At 32.5% G+C, this 14797-nt stretch overlaps 1 protein-coding gene and 1 long non-coding RNA gene across 4 annotated transcripts in view; one reads left to right on the plus strand and one right to left on the minus strand.

The window, feature by feature from the left end:
- Positions 1-14797, minus strand: part of LOC109535677 (C3 and PZP-like alpha-2-macroglobulin domain-containing protein 8) — a gene marked incomplete at its 3' end in the record, with an annotated part of 219141 nt that overhangs the window by 157785 nt on the left and 46559 nt on the right.
- Positions 11402-13130, plus strand: LOC109533102. The gene is made up of 2 exons (XR_002171485.2): positions 11402-12340; positions 12892-13130. It is a non-coding gene; the product is annotated as an uncharacterized LOC109533102 (long non-coding RNA).

Below are 14797 nucleotides of genomic sequence, written 5' to 3' on the forward strand. Positions count from 1 at the left end.
CTGTTCTTTTAGTTACTTCAAAATTTTTATCGCATTTTTGAGCTAGTCTGAAAGTGTACTAACTTTCAAACACTCGGTATAACTTTTTTTATTATTTATTTAGAATTAACTTTAAATTTTAAATACCGGCGATTTGCAAAAAATCATGAACACAGTCAAGAACCTGACCTTTGAATATGTAATTCTTTTGATCGTAGCTTTGGTTTTCTCTTAAGATTTGCCACGTTAGTTTTCTCCTTTTTATTTCAAACACTTTTTACACAATACTTTTTATTAAAACCGTCCAAATTGCATGTAACAAATACGACAAAACTTGATAACGAAACCGAAAATGCTTTTTCTAGATTTCTAGAATTGAATTTTGACGATTTTTTTACTACAAATATATTTATTTATTTACGTATGTATAATCGTAAGCGTGTGATTTTGTTGAACTAATTGTGAACGAACGTATTCGATTTCAAAATTTCTAAAGAGGATTTTCTAATTGTATGATTTGAATATGATTAGAGTTTTTTACTGCTTTTTTATATTTAAAGTTGTACCGCTGTTCAAGTGTGTAACTTTTTCTAAATACATTTAGTTTCTTTGCAAATAAATCTTTAACACACTGATGTGATTTTAATCAGTGCAGTTCTCGATTTTTAGAAAATGCTCTTTTAGCACATTTCATAACACTTGGACTGAAAACTGAAGAACATATTTTCGGCTATCTGGCTGGTCTGAACAGGAACGTTCTCACACAACAGCCAAATATGCCTAAAAAAAAGTATAAGTTTTAGATTAGACCAAACAAACAGCTACTTAAAGGTGTCACATCAATATATAAAACGTATAGCTTCAAGGTCTGAAGACATCATTGAAATTGCTGCAAACATTTATAGTACCTCGCAAACGCTGGTCTGAAAGTTAAGGTTTTAAAGAAGCTACTCGCTCTACTTTAAAAACTCCCAACCTCTAATATATCATGGGTAATGACCGGGAATTTTCTCTGTTTCTGAGTTGAAAGTATTATTTAAAATCAATTCTGTTTTATAGTTTTACCGACTTAGACGAGTAAATGTAGCGCCAATAATCAAAACAGCAATAATTTTGATTATTTCAATTTATTCAATAATTTGATTTGAATAGTTGCAAACTCTATTTGGAAAGTAACGTGATCCTCCTCATAAATAGACTACAAATTTCGTTGAAATCGCACTTAAACTTGATGGTTTAAAATTTTTATTTTTTTCATTCAGCTGCGCTCTTCATTTAAACATATGTAGCTTTCCAAATAGACTGAGTAGTAATATGAAGTGTTTACCATTGATAGATTAGACTGGTGTCGGAAAGATGTGAAAAAATTGTTTAAATGATAGCTGAACCTGATCTTGCATCTTTATAAAGCTGATCTAAAAGTTGCAGCTTTCGCACAACAACACGAACTATTTCCCAAATTCGGAACTTGTGCTGAAAGTTTATTTTTAGCTTTTACTCTTGATTGATGACTATTAAGTAAATTTAGTACTTTGCTACTGCCATTATACAAAAAAAAATCAATAGCTTATTTATCGCTTTTGAAGACCATTCGATTCAACAGTTCGGGTTTTCATTCGTATCAAAATTGCATCCCATTTCTTCGGATCGAATGTCTGGAAGTGTCTATCATTATCCCGATTCAACGCCATTATCGACTGGAAATATCACAAAGGGGTCGTTCAAAAGAACCTGCACAAGAACTTAACAATGCCGCCCTCGACAATGAGGGCGACGCAGTTTCGCCCACTTTTGGCAATATTCGTCTAGGGTGGGTATAACTACATGATTGTAGATGGTGAGTTCAATTCAAGTTTCGCCAATGATTAGAAGTTAATTTATTAGCGAGTTTGCAAGAATATATATACATTTTGTGACAAATTGCAACTTGAAAGCTGAGAGACGTGAAAGTTTCCTAATCCTTTTTCCATCAACGTTTATTCGCCTGGTGGATAAATGGTGGGTAAAATTCAATGAAACTTACTGATTGAAACTTGATGATTTGACTTGAAGTGATTAAGATATTAAACCTGAATAAAATTCAATTTATTCACATTAATTATTCGCTGAATATTAAAGCTGACTTCGCTATAAATCCTTACCTTTTGATACCGATATTTACATTTCTTAACTGATTCATTTGTTTTAGAATGGTATTTTTGCTTTGTAATCGTTTTTGCAAACTTAATAGGAGCAGATGAAACGGTAAATGACTTGAAAACTGTAGACTGTAGCAAAATTTGAGGCAGTTCGGACTGACTTCTTAAATAATGGGATTTCCATAGCGAGCGATTTCCAATTCGAGCATAATTCGGCAATTTATTTGAGGTCTTTTTACAGGAAAAATCAAAGGTAATTGAGTTCAGTGAAATTCAGAAGTGAATGAGTTTATATCAGTTATAAACACCACTTTCCTTCAGAGTTAGGGATTAAAAGCAAATAGAAAATTGGTGAATGAAAATTAAAAAAGTGATTGAAAATGGCATTATTTTTGTCAAATATGTGCAAAAAATGTCACATTTTGTTGTTTTAGAATTTGTTATGTAAATGTATGTGCACGTAACTGAATAACTCAACATTAGACTAGAAAGTTTTCAGTCACCCGGTACAGGAAAATCCTCTGTGGGCTTCAGAATTTACTTACATTAAGTACATGTTTGCTGAACGTAAGTTACTTAACTAATCTTAATGCTATTGCAGTTCCTGTCTTTCTCAGTGATTTATTGATTTCTAATTAAGAGAGAGTATTCTGTACGTAACAAAGAAGAACAGACGCAAGTAGGACTTATACAAGGCATTTAACTGAACTGTTTTGTCAATCTTGAAAGCTTCAATTTCTAAAAATAAAGTATTTCTATGTTTGAATATCCGAAATCATTAATCCAATAAGTCCGAAACACTTTTTGAGGAACACAAGATTTTTCTCTTGTGTAAAAAAATTTGCAATTGAAATTGTCCTGGTGTTTTGTTTCTCCTCGTGTGAAAATCGTTACTTTTCTCGCTCAAAATAGGCAGCACATCGACGAGTTGACCTTAATTGCTTTTAAAGATATTGAGATCAAGAAAGTGAATTGGCGCAATTTCCTTAATAAACCAAATAATTGAAATAAATTGTATAATTGATTAGCGTCTCTAGGGACAGTTTTTATATAGTAAATCATTGGCTAAATATCTAAGGATTAAAACCAACAATTTCAGAGCAATTATGATTATAATAAGAATAAAATGCAAGATAAATTTAATTAACAATTTTTAAATTAATTCGTTCTCCTTAATTCTTTCAATGTGTGAATAGCATAGTGGACCGAGATGGAAAAACTTAAATATTCTACTCATGCATATAACGAAATAAATTATTGCTTACTTCTTTTAAGATATGTTAATTTAGTTAGTTACTTGAATGTGTATACTTTCAGTCAAATCAAAATGAACGTTTAGATATTTGCTTCCCTACTGCTTATAAAACCTAAATTATTGTAGAAAATGGTCTTTGTGTAAGTTTAAATATTTGTAGTTCCAAGATTGCTAAAGGTGGATATAAATACTAACAGTTTGTACAAAATTATTAAGGAGAAGCGACGGCGACCACTTAAAACCACACATAAAAAGTCGTTTGGAAATACTAGATGATTCGGACAGTTCGAAAAATGTTATTTTATTAATTTCAGAAAAATTTAAAAAACTGGTTTAGAAGGTACATTTGCTTCAGATTATATTATAGATAATTAAGATCGGTCGTTTAAAAAATTCGACTTGCCCTGATTGCCAACTTTCAGAATAAAACTATGGCACCTGAAGAAGAAAAGAAATTGTTCAACAAAACAAAAATGAATACGATTAAATAATAATAACAGCTACATTGATTACTAAAGGCAAACGTTAGAAATTTTTAATTGTAACAACTCAATTTTATTTGTGATTTTGGTAAGAAAGCACAACATAACTTTTAGAAAATTATAGGAAATGGTGTGTACAGACTGGATACAGAAATAAAAAACGAAATTTTCGAAAAAAAAACTGGACGGTACAAAAAATATCAATTTCTGTATCGATATCAGTGATACTAGAACTGATATTCATTTTACCACGGCTCAAATCTTCAATAGAGCCGTTCAATTGAAAGGAAGCCAATGCATTAAATAAAACTGTAATTTTGCAAAACTTGTTAATGTTACGGGTCTGGAAAAATAGGGCAATCATGACGTTTGCAAACTCAGCACGGCTCTTTGATCCGATTGAAAGGAAGTCAATAAGTAATTGAGTTGAAAATCGTTTATGAGGCTCTGTTCGGCCTTAGAGCAGCGCGATAAATGTCTATTTTTACACTGTTCACTATAGAAAAAAAGTTCAAACCAGATCAAACGAGCCCTGTAGCCATACTATATTGTATTACTTCCGACCCTTTCAAGGCCCATTTTCAGCTTTATACGATTATGCTGTCCGAAAGGTGTGTCATTCGTGAACTGATATGATTCGGTTAGGATTTATCTACGGGATTATTACATGGATCTCCCGAACAAGCTTTCAATAAACGATTAAAGTCTATCCAGGTTCAACGGGTCTAAATGTTCATGCAAAATATTACAGATTCGCAGTGGGAGTTTTTTGCAACTCGGCATTTAAATCCAGCTCAACACTTTATCTGGCATCTTTCATTCCAGCAAAAACAAAAAGGTCGTTGAAAGATACGAGGGACTCGTTCAAATCCTTTTCGATAGTGGGCCCATTACCCTTTTGTTTTTTGGGACGATGCGAGCTATTTTCCCATCAGAATGCAGAAGAAACGAGATCGTCATTTAGATACGGACCAAGTGCTGAATACCCTTTAAAACCCGTATTGCGCGGAGGGAATTCGAAATTCGGATGCATCTGTGCCTTGGAGCTTGCCAAACCGCTTTTGTTGCCTGGACAAGGAGGATTATCTATGCAAGTGTGTATTTTATTTGCGGGAATACTATCTAAGCGACAGCAAGGAGAAAATCGAGTGGAATAGAAATGTTTAATCTAGCTATGGAGGAGGAAAATTTGCGATATTTTTGTTCTACGAAGTAGGCAACATGTTGCCTAATTTACCCCAATAATAAATAGTCCTACATAATTAAGGGATTGTATTCTCAATGTGTTCCCTCCTAGAGCCACGGCTTTCTAATTAGTTTTGCTCAATTTAGTTTAGAAAAGTTATAGCAATGAATTTTCCTATATTAAATTTGCCGTGCATGCCTCTTCTGCATTAAAAATAAAGTTCCTTCTCATTTCCTTTTGCTCAACACATTGTAGAAAAACGCGCAACTTTTAACAAAAATAATTTGAGGCGTATAGCAGAATCATCCGAACGAAATAAATATATCATTTTTTTTAAATATAACTATGTCGGTAGAATTCCAAATAAATAAATAACACAAATGTATCTCAAACAAATTGGATAAATGATAGTACAATTTCTGCAAAAATCTACTTTCACATATAGAAAACGACTCTACTTCGATACTGATAGTTTCATAAAAATGTCCCAGAGAGTAGGCAAATGCAAGCAAGTGGCTAAAACTGAGACTGACTCTCATGAATGAATGTCGAATAAATCTAAATAAATTTTCATTCAAAATTCAAAATAGAACCATTCCTACATTAAAGTTTTATATTTAAATGAGACTATATTTAGCAGACAAAAGTTTCTTTAGCCTCAATTACGCAACGCAACTTCAATTAGATTGAAAGCAATATCAAAGCTCAAAAATAAAACGTATTTAATCTTGCAAATCATGAAAGGAAGCGGCACAAACTTGAGCCGTAAGTGTTAGACAATTAAATATACTTTTGTTCAGTAGGAGTCTAGGAAAATGTTAAGTTTGCGAAGCAATATTAGCAAGAACTTTGTGTGAAAATTAAAACTTACACCAACTGAAATGAACAAAATGTGAACATAAAGTGTGAGACTGGAAAGCACTTAATCGAGAACCATTAACCCAGTGCAAAGTAGATTGGCGTAAATATGTTCCTCTTTTCCCTTTAGTGAAAATCATTATAATTTTGTTTGAAGATGATTTTTTGATTGAAAGGTTCAATTATGCCTTGATAGATAATTTAAAGAAAACTGAATCCAAACGTAAAACAGACGCACCGAATAACTAGACATAATAATTAAAATCCGAATACTTCCATACAATTCTTAATGCCAATGTTTCTTTACTGGAAGAATCGAAGAGCGCTATTCGTTGCCAATAGCCAATTCTTCAGAAAAAGGAAGACAGAAGAACAATTAGGCCAAAACATCAGAAAAAAGTACCTTAGTAAAACAATATAATATAAAACAGAACCAAAAGCCAAACAAAATATGCGTCGTGAAGATTCCAAATTTAGTGCAAGTTATTGACCTTACATTAATTTTCTTCATCTAGGAACTTCTCTTCTTGCATCAACAGTTCAAATTGAAAATTTCTTCTGCTGCAATTTTCACTTTCATTCCTCTACTGTAATTAGGCCAGTCATTGAAGTTACATTTATTTTCCTCTTATAGAAACTTAGGTCCTTTTCATCAATATTCGAAATTCAAAATATGTGTTGACGTTATTTTTATTTCGATTCCTCTACCGGAATTGGTGCAAATCCTCTAAGTTACATACATGTGTCTTCTTCTAGAAACATACGTTTTATTTGTCATCAGCAAATTAAAAAATTGTTTGGTAATTACTGTTTTTTTTTATTTTATTTATTCTTCTTTCGGATGATTTGTTATGGGTTTGGCTGTAAAGCATATCTTCGAAACTATTGAGAATCAAAATTGACCGTGATTGAATTGCCCATAGGGAAGTTTTAAAAATTATTTTAAAGTTTAATATTTTGGCAAAAATAGTAAGTCGTTGAACTTAGAATGAAAACAGTTCTAAACTGTTCTAATGAACAAACAGATCCGTACTCAAAGAAGTAAACTTGAGGATGTTTTAGAATACGAAACATCGGGGCAAAAAATATTATATTTACGTGTTTTAATGTTTAAGTGTTTTGAACCAAAATTTTGTTTAGTCGCAAAGAAAATTGCCCAATTGCTTTTTCATTTAATTACCTTTATCATACTGAGGAGCTTGAGGAAGATGAGAGAAAAGAAAAAGTGTATGCCGTTTAAATCGCTGCAATTGCTAAACTAAAATATGTTTTTGCTAAAGTAAATTTTTACCAAAGTTCAGCTTCTCTAAGAAATAATAATCGTCATTAGTTCTATTCTGTGTAGAAGGCGAAAGTTTGTTTCATACGTTTGTAAACGTTTGATAATTAGAAAATACTTAAAATATGAAAATGGAATTCGACGACTTAGTTGACTGTAAAAATAATTAAATGTAGCACTCTAAATTAGCGATTTCTTCGGCATGTTTTCAAATTTATCTATGCTTAACATTAATCTCAATTATAAAAAAATCAAATTTGAAAGTTTAAAAACTAAATAAGGCCTTTACGTCAATATTAGAAAATAGCTAAATTGTTTAATGGAAAGCTAAACTGAAAACTAATTTTTATTTAGATTATGAAAATCTATAATAAAATAGATTTGAGTTTTAATTTAAATTAACCCTAACCTAAAAATTCAGCTAGTTAATTTTAGAAAAAGTAGAATGGATTATGCAAAACAGACACAGGGAACCCAGAAAACAGAAATTTATCAAAATGTCCAAAAAATATTACCAGGCTTAAAACGCAGTTAAAATATTTAACTGCGTTTTTAATGTTTTTTGTCAATTTAAGAAAATTTCTCAACCATGATAAAGAAAGCAATACAGAATCTCTAACCTTCCAAGTGGGTGATTCCACAAAAAAGTAGGTACTAAGTGAATCAACGAGTTAAATTAGCTCTCAAAATATGAAACTATGTACTGATCCTGTTTTTGTTTTTAACATTTGGTTTTATTGCTTTTTAGAACGAACAACGCCACCAGTTTTTATACTATAGCAACTTTCAACCTTTCAATTTGCATTTTTCTCCTCAACTTGTGTTAAAAATGAAAAAAATGTAAAAACCATTTCTAACAATCCTTCTTGTGCTAACGTCTCCTGCATCCCTGTCCAAGACCAGGAAATTTAAGTTAAACTCAATCCCTGGACAAATATATTGCTTTCGCTAAAACCCCTATAAAAAATCTAAGTACAGTGATATTTCAGGGCCAGAAATCGAAGTGATATAAAACGTGCACGCACTTTATTTACGACAAAGTCACAGTTTGTCTTATCGCCCTGTCGTTTAGAAACTCTCCATAATTTCAATTCACAGTTATGAAAACTCAACCATTAAACTAAATTGGCGTAGGTAGTGTACAAATTTGCGCATTAATCAGCTTTTATAATATCACATAATTATCATTCGATGGAAATTTTTCTAGGCCTGAAACGGCCTTAAAACTTTCAACGAACAATGACTACGCCCCATGCAAAAAGGGATCATTAAATCAGGAACAGCCGTGATAAAAAGTCAATTACTGACTGGGAATCAATGTGTGCGAGAATTGATTCGAGACAAAGTTTGACGCTTTTCGACTTTGCCCACTTTAAGCAAATAAAACAAGTTTGGCCTCCGGCTATGGACAGAAGGTGGACGAGTGGGACACAATCAATGCCAGAATTCCCAATTGGGTCAAGAGTTCGAGACTTGCAATGAAAAATTTTGATTTTGGCTTGCCGTAATTAGCAGGAAATAAATCAGAGCTGATCCGAATTGAAGTTGAATAATTCCGAAAACAACCAGGCAGCTACTGAATCCAAAATGTAAATTACCCATAAATTAGCGATAGGAAACGACCTCAGGTGGACTTCATTAATTTCGCACCTTGACATGAGAGTGTCTCCGTTAACCCCCAGTTTGTTTCGCAATACGAAAGTATTCCCTTGGCAAATTAAAAACTGAAAACGCGTTATGTTTTATGTATGATTCGTGTTCCATCCGAGCCATACTAGCTGGAAGTAATTTCCATCAGGCGGCATTATTTGCAGGAATAATTAAAATTCAACACCTTTTATTTGGTTATGGTCAGATAAGAAAGGCAATAAAAGCTGTTGGGCGCTGATTGAAGATAAATTAGATTTTCTCTGCTAAAATGTGATGCTAGATGAAAAAGTGTTGAGAACTTCCAATAAATAAAAAACTTGCACGCGCATTCCGCTAGCAAATTTGAAGAATAAAATGTTTTAATCGCTCAAGTATTTATGTGTAATAATCGATCTGTGATTGATATGCACTGCAATTAAATATCGTGCTATTGTTTTACATTGTCAATAAATTAAGTGCCCAAATACACTTTTTCAATTCACTTTCAAGCACATGAAGATATTGGTTTGAAAACAGATCAGTCCATTACGAGAAACATTTTTTCAAACAATCAGAATTAAGAAAACACAAAGTGACACTGTTTAGTAATGAATTCGATCATTTAATGATTACGTTCCGGTAAGAGCCGCATCCTTAATATAGTTTATCCAGTTAAGAATTTATAGCAAATTTTACAGCTTTTCTAGCTGAATTTCGCATCCGATTTTGCGAAAATGCGATTTAAAGGCTTTTCTTTATTACTGCAAAAAACTTCAGAGCATACTTTGGGATATAAATAACGTTTGTTAATGCTTGTCGTCTAGTGGAATCAGATGGCCACATGCCAGACCGCATATAAAAAAAATATATTTCAAAATACATGTAATAATAACAGCTCTTTTATAAGAAGCTTAACCGGTTAAGGATCGATTTTGAGAAAAAATAGTGTCACTTTTTAGTATTTCATATGGAAAAAAGTAGTTTCATATTTTTGCTATATAATGATGACTACTAAATTTTCATATGTGAATTCTAATTTCAGGATAGACTCACTTACTGGCTAACACAACACATTTACTGGCTAACTAGAAGAATAATTTATATATTGATAAAATGTATGCTTTTAACAAGAAAGTAAAGTATTCATTTCAAATTGTAAATTTAATAAACTTGATCGTGTTATTAAAATATTATTATTTCTTATAAAGAATCATTGTTTAAATAGAGTTGGGTTGAAAATTGATTTTCAAGACTTTGTGCCAGTGTAAGGCGAGTTTTTCCGAAAATAGTCCCAAACACTTTTTCCCACGATTCTTATCCTAACGAGATTCTCAAAAAAATGAGCAATTGACTATTTTTAAAAACAATTGTTGATTTGTGTAAAGACAAACACAATTTTATTAAAGACAGACATTAATTTTTTATACAAATTAAAAGAAATTTTTTTTTATTTATTTTCTGTCAGGTAGGGATGAAAACATTGGGACTTTCTGTTATAGAAGAAGAACTTTAATATATTGAAATACATCGTCTTAGTTGCTTAATGAAGAAGTTTTTTTTGAAATTTAATGTCGTTATTGGCATGAACGTTGACGAAAAAAAAATTAAAATAATTTATAATTTCAAGTTATTGAAACTGAATATTGTTGTGGAATCCTTAGTATTAATCCCGCTTCTAGTCTGAAAAACTAGTGGTTTTTCAATTATATTTTATTGCAATATTTACTCCTTTACTGATGCTTATTGAGCAGCTAACAAGAAAAACCGTCTTATTATTTTTCAATCTATATATTTTAATTTAACGATTTTAAATTCATCATGTCAACTCAATGATGCATTTAAAGTTTACTTTTAAGTAAAACATGCAGTATTATTAACAGCAAAATATTGAATATGTCGAATTTCAAGAAAAAGCTAAACAAATTTGTAAAAGCGAAGCGAAAAAAAGTCTTGAGCTTTTCTTTCAAGGCGTAACCTGCAATTTTATTGAAATCTACACTGAAACGACGTGCCTACAAGCTAGAACCCGGTTATAAGCATAAAACATTGGCTCTTTAGGACTCTTTGATAACTTGATCATAAACAAGGTTTCGTTAAAAACACCATTTCTCCAATTTGGGCATTCAATATAAGAAAATAATAAAAATAACTATTAACGTGTAAAAAATTCTAATTACATATAACAGTAAATAATATTGAAACTAATGGGTTTTTCGGGTTTTTAGGCCATCGTTCGGTAGAATTTCTTATTGACGTTTCGCAAGCAAACCACTTCTGAAGCATGCCACTTGTGCTTGCGAAACGTCAGGAAGAAATTCTACCGAACGACGGCCTAAAAACCCGAAAAACCTATTAGTTTCAAGGAATAGCCTCGAAAGTTTATCTTTTTTAATAGTAAATAATATTTATTATATTAGACACAATATACACATCATTTGTTCACAATTAACCAACGACACTAGATCTATTTACGATATTTTATTTAAAGTAAAATTTGCATTTTGGTTAAATATATGAACGGGAGATTCATAGTTTTGATTTAACCATGAAGTTATGAAAACCACACATTTATATAAGCATTTAACAACAAATATTTGGAAACAATGAAAACGTGGTTGCGTAGAAAATGATAAACCTATGACCGGTTACGAATGAATCAATTGATTTACTAGGAATAAATTCCATCCAGCTTTGTATAATATTTAGTAACGTGGGTTAGTTGATAACATTCTTTCTGTTGGTCGCTAGTTCGGACGGATCTGATAAAAAAATATATTGAAGCGACACAGACAAGTTGCAATAGAATACGGACATTCTAGAGCAGAGATCCAGAAATCGAAGGAAACTATCTTTGTTTGCCTGAATCATTAATACAAAATTACATTTTATTAACTGCGAATTTGACGAAGATAACTTCTGTTCATGCGGATATTTCTTTCCAGCTATGATCGAACACGAAAATATGTCTGATATGGAGAACGTGCTGAAATGAACATTGGATGGTCACATCTTATCTAGTCAATTCTCGAAAATATTGACAGGGTTTTAGAGGACCGATTTTACGCAGATAAACTCTTATCTATGATTATTGACAATGAAATGCAAAGAATGCAGAATAACTCGAGTAATTCTGTTACCACTTATGATGTCTCCAAAATGAGATTATATATTTTAGTGTATATAATATCTCAAGTGTGCTAAGGTGTGGAACGGAAATATCCAATCTATTCCTTATCAGATTATTCATTCATTAAATTTCCAATAGCTAGTCACATCGAATTGTTTGCTCACCTCTTATCTATTGACAAAACCAAATAAATAGGTATCGTGTTGAGGATATTGGCACACTGATCGCAACTTTGTTTGATATCAGTATTAGGCACTGAAAAATGGCACCTCCACCACCACCACACGATCCACACGGTCCCCAGGAGCCTCCACATGATCCACATGGGCCTCAGGAGCATCCTCATGATCCTCATGGTCCTCGTAGACCACTTGGAGGCCCCGGCCCTGGTCCTCATGGTCATGAAGGTAAGCAAAGCATTTTCCTTGTTTATCAGTGTTAAAAATATGTTATTACTTTTAAAAATGTTCAGCTTCGCCATGTTATTCATTTGTCTCGGACATCGTTTTTCTAGGTAATATTTTAACTTGCAGAAAACATGAGTGGTTCTATATTTCAGTCCACTACGTTTGGTATAACAATTTTTGTCCTCAGAGTATTTCTAGTACCAATCAATTACTTGAGAACAATCACAGTAATAAGCAAATCGATAATGTAAGCTTCTCCGTTATCTGAGGATTATACGCTTTATGTGGAAATTGGTACTGAAACCGTACTATTGCCTGTCAATAATTTATGGTGCAATATTTACTGATTCGGTGGTGAATTCCGGAGACTTTCTTTATTTCGGAGACAATCTAAAATTTTGCCAAAAATGCCAACTAGAAATGTTTTTAATATCGGATATTTCAATAAGTCTCTAGGAATTGGATTTTGATAATGGAATTTTTATTCTGATCAGCATCATTTTCCATTACAGTTTTGCATTAAATTTCTACAATAATTACTTTACTTTCAGGTCCCCAAGAGCCAATTCATCCACAACCGTTTTAAACCGACTGAAAGCTAATTAGGATTAAGTTGAACTTTTTTGATATAATAAAAGCCTCAAATATACATTATAATTTGCATGCAATTATACCGCCATATTTTCCTCTCAGCGTTACAAAATCTCAAACTACAATAAAAGTAGACAGATGATACTGTTTTATTAGAAATGTAGAATATTAGCGATGAAATTAAATGTTCTCGAAATTATACACATGAATGATTCCTTATGTCCACCTATCGCCTCTCATCAACTTTGTTTGCTGCTTTTGTCTGTTATAAATATTGTTGTTTCCTATTCTGCTAATGGGTTTTTGTACGCATTGTTACTATTTTCATTCTTTTCTATGCTGCTTCATATTTCCTCATCTATAAGTCATATACCGCGAGTTCACCTCTTGAAGACCTTGAATGTCATGATGATATTCAGATCGTTGATAAGTTTGAATATTATAATTGGTAACAAATAATTTAATGTTGCAAAGCTACTTAATGATACGAACATATTTCCACCTCTGATGTCCAGAATTGGCGAGACTTCGGAGCAACGTTCGGGTTGTTAAATGTCTGTGCCAAAGGATCAGTAACAGTAGTTGAATGCCCGTGCTTGATGTAGGATTTTTGATTGTTGCTATTACTATTTTTAACTACACGTCGTTATTAGCTAGCACAGAGTTTTATTGTAGGAAGGATCAGCAAATCTCAAAAGGGGATCAAATTTAAAAATTGATTCTTTTTCCCGCGTTGGGTTGATCTTTTGTGAAAGATCAACCGAGTGTTAGTGACAGAAATTACCTCCTCACTATACATAGTGTTCGAGCCGGATTCGAACTGTATTATTCAAACAATTTAAATTCCATTCAAATATTTCAAATTAAATGTGTCTTAAAGGCAAGTTTTCTTAACTGAAAAAAAAACTTTTGACATGCGAATTTTTTTTGCAAAATAATATGCAATCGATTACAAAAAGAACAAAAAACCAACCGAGAAAACTACAGGGGTATTCTTTATATTCTATGATCCTCCATGAAATTATTCACCGGCGTTAATAAATATAACCTGAACAATATATCGAAATTAAAGACGAATAGCGGGGATTCCGGAGAAATAGGTCTACTGACGCCCTATTTATCATACGCCAAATAAAAGAAAAGGCAATAGAATTCGACACCCCCGTTTTTATATGTTTTATCGATTTGACAAAAGCATTTGACCGTGTCCGACTGGAAGACATTATCAACATCTTGAAGAAAAAACGAACGCTAGCAAGAATTATAAAAACAGTATACTGCCTAAACACAGGCAATTCAACCCGAATTAAAGTTGATCGTAAGACAAAAAATGACATACCGATATCGCAGGGCATAAGACAAGGGGATAGCTTAAGCCCGTTTCTGTTCACCCTGATTATGGACGAGATCATTGAAGAGATCAGCGGCTTAAGAATGGGGTATGGGATCAACGGAAAACCCATTTGCATAATTTGTTACGCTGATGACGCGACAATATTGGCAGAAACGGAGGACTATTTGCAAAGACAACTTCACAAATTCAATCAGGTCAGCACACAATTTAATATGCAAATATCAATATCCAAGACACAATGTATGACATTTGCCAGGGAACCAACGAGATGTAAGCCGGTTATAAATAATGAAATTGTCGGGCAAGTCTCAACTTTCAGATACCTTGGTGCGGATATTTCTAGCCGCAACGAACCAATTAAAGATCTTACATCCCCGATCAACCAAGCCACGTTAACATCCGGTTGCTTAAGAGACATCATATGGAACAACAGACATATGAGCATCGACACTAAAGTTCGAATATAGGTACAAAACATGCGTAAGAGCAATACTCACCTACGACATCGAGAC

The sequence above is a fragment of the Dendroctonus ponderosae genome, unplaced genomic scaffold, assembly GCF_020466585.1.
Source record: "Dendroctonus ponderosae isolate FM_Combo_2020 unplaced genomic scaffold, Dpon_F_20191213v2 Dpon_F_20191213_1, whole genome shotgun sequence".
Taxonomy (NCBI): Eukaryota; Metazoa; Arthropoda; class Insecta; order Coleoptera; family Curculionidae; genus Dendroctonus; species Dendroctonus ponderosae.